A 2,794-nucleotide genomic window follows, 5' to 3' on the forward strand; every position below is an offset into this window, starting at 1 on the left:
TATTTAATTTTGAGTTAAAAATCAAAATCCCCTTTTAAGTTTTAGTGTTAATTCTTGAATAATAAAGTGAACGATAGTCCTCGTGGGTTCGACCTATGCTTGCTATTATACTGAAATAATTGGAAGTATTGAAAGAAAAATCATTGTTAAATTTGTGTGGTATACGACAGCCATCAAATTTTTGGCGCCGTTGCCGGGGACTATTGTTATTCTCTTTGTTATTCAAATTTCTTTATATGTGACTCATTAGTTTTTATTGTGGAATTATCAGGTGTATATGTCTGGTGAAGACGATACTCAAGAAAGGTTATCTCGGCTTAAACAATATCTTGAGTCATCGTCAGCTTCTCGTTCTTCAAGGATTATTACCGATAATCCACTCTTTCAACGTCTTGCTCCACAAGTCAATCCTGTTAAAGTGCCATTACCGTCTGACAACGAATCTGATTCTGACGATTCAGTTCGATCCTATAGAACAATGGCCCAGCAAAGGACATTGAAAGAGTTGGCAGCGCCAAATCTTGACCAACAACCATTATGCATCCAGTATCCACCGTTGGATGTAAACTTTGAGCTAAAATCGGGCCTCATCCACTTATTGCCTTCTTTCCATGGGCTGCCTGGTGAGGATCCGAATAAACATTTGAAGGAGTTTCATATTGTCTGTTCTAGTATGAAACCCGCTGCAGTGACTGAGGAACAAATTAAGCTACGAGCTTTTCCTTTCTCCCTAAAGGATACAGCTAAAGAGTGGTTGTACTATCCTCCACCTGGTACTTTTGAAACTTGGAATGGTATGAAGACTATGTTCCTAGAACGATACTTTCCAGCATCTAAAGTTGGAAGCATCAAGAAAGAGATCTGTGGTATAAGGTAGTATACAGGAGAGTCTTTGTATGAATATTGGGAGAGATTTAAGAGGTTGTGTGCTGGTTTCCCTCATCATCAGATAAGTGAACAACTCCTCATTCAGTACTTTTATGAAGGATTACAATCACTGGATAGGAGTATGATTGATGCAGCCAGTGGGGGGTGCACTAGTTGATAAGACTCCTGCTGCAGCCAGGAGCTTGATTTCTAATATGGCTGCTAACTCACAATGGTTTGGCATTCGTCAAGATCCTGTTCCACCGCCCAAATCAGCTAATGAAGTGAGCACCTCTAATGCTAATCAACTGGGTCAAAAATTGGCTCAATTAACTGCAGTGGTCCAACAACTAGCTTTAGGCCAACAGGTGCGGCCATGTGGAATCTTTCAAGTTGTGGGGCACCCTACTGATACTTGCCCTACTCTAGTGGAGGGAGAAACTGATGGTGTTAATGCTGTAGGAAATTTCCCTGGTCAATTACGTCAGATGTATTATGAACCATTTTCACAAACTTATAATCCTGGCTGGCGTGATCATCCAAACCTTCGTTATGGGAAGCTCCACAACCAACATCAGCGAGACCACCTGGTTTCACTATACAACAAAGGTCTCAAAATAATTTTGTACCTCGACCATCACAAGCACCGCAAGCTGTTCCACCACCAAGTGCCAAACCTTCTACTAAGGATTTAATCAATGCACTTGCTACAAATACTCTTCAATTTCAACAAACCACCCAAGCTTCCATCAAAAGTTTGGAGAATCAGGTGGGACAATTAGCAGCATCATATAACAGGTTGGAAGCTCATCTGTCAAATAAATTTCCTTCACAACCTGAGATGAATCCCAAGGAGAATGCTAGTGTAGTAACTTTGCGAAGTGGGACGCAATATGATCCACCTAGTCCTCCAATGCCCAGTAAATTGTCATCCAAGCCACAAGTTGATTGCTCAGTTAATGAAGATGTTCCTCCAAAGCCAACCACCCCTACACAACTAAGCCCTAAGCCTACTTTTGTCATTTCACCTCCATTCCCAAGCAGACTAAAGAAGACTAAAAAGGAAGAGGTTGACAAGGAAATTCTTGATACCTTCCGAAAGGTAGAAGTGAATATTCCTCTTCTTGACGCTATTAAACAAGTGCCACGCTATGCCAAGTTTTTGAAAGAGTTGTGCACTAATAAGCGTAAGTTGAGGGGTAATGAAAAAGTTTGTGTGGGGGAGAATGTTTCCGCAGTTCTTCAAAAGAAGCTTCCACTAAAGTGTAAGGATCCTGGTACTTTTACTATCCCTTGCACTATTGGTAATAAAAGAATTGAGCGTTGTATGTTGGATTTGGGAGCCTCTATCAATGTCATGCCATTCTCCATTTATGCTTCATTGAATCCCGGTCCACTTGAAGAAACAGGGGTGATTATTCAACTTTCTGATAGGTTGAATGCTTATCCCAGGGGTGTAATAGAAGATGTTTTAGTTCAAGTAAATGAATTGGTGTTTCCGGCTGATTTTTATGTTCTTGGCATGGAAGATGAATCTATTCCATGCTCCACTCCAATTTTGTTGGGGAGACCATTCATGAAAACTGCGAGAACTAAGATTAATATGCATGACGGTACGTTGACCATGGAATTTGATGGGGAGACAATTCAATTTAATATTTTTGAGGCTATGAGGTATCCAAGTGATGTACACGCGGTTTACTCTCTTGATGTGATATCCTTTCTCAACGAGTTTTAGATTTACATAGTGAAGATTGTTTGGAGGTTGCGTTGAGAGAGCATCTTGTGTTGACCGATGAAGATTTGTCTCATGAGATCATGGATGTCATAACCACACTCAATAGTGGTTTTGACAAGACTTTTAAGAAGGTTGCATTTCTTAATTTGTCGATTTCTAATGAGAAATTGCAGCCATCAATTATTCAAG

The 2,794-nt window shown here is 40.3% G+C and overlaps 1 non-coding gene across 1 annotated transcript; it reads right to left on the reverse strand.

Annotated features, from left to right (window-relative positions):
• Positions 1–844: 844 nt before the first annotated feature.
• On the reverse strand, positions 845–951 carry LOC133813241 (small nucleolar RNA R71). The gene has a single exon (XR_009884274.1). It is a non-coding gene; the product is annotated as a small nucleolar RNA R71 (small nucleolar RNA).
• Positions 952–2,794: the final 1,843 nt, after the last annotated feature.

The sequence above is a fragment of the Humulus lupulus genome, chromosome 1 (genome assembly GCF_963169125.1).
Source record: "Humulus lupulus chromosome 1, drHumLupu1.1, whole genome shotgun sequence".
Lineage (NCBI taxonomy): Eukaryota > Viridiplantae > Streptophyta > Magnoliopsida > Rosales > Cannabaceae > Humulus > Humulus lupulus.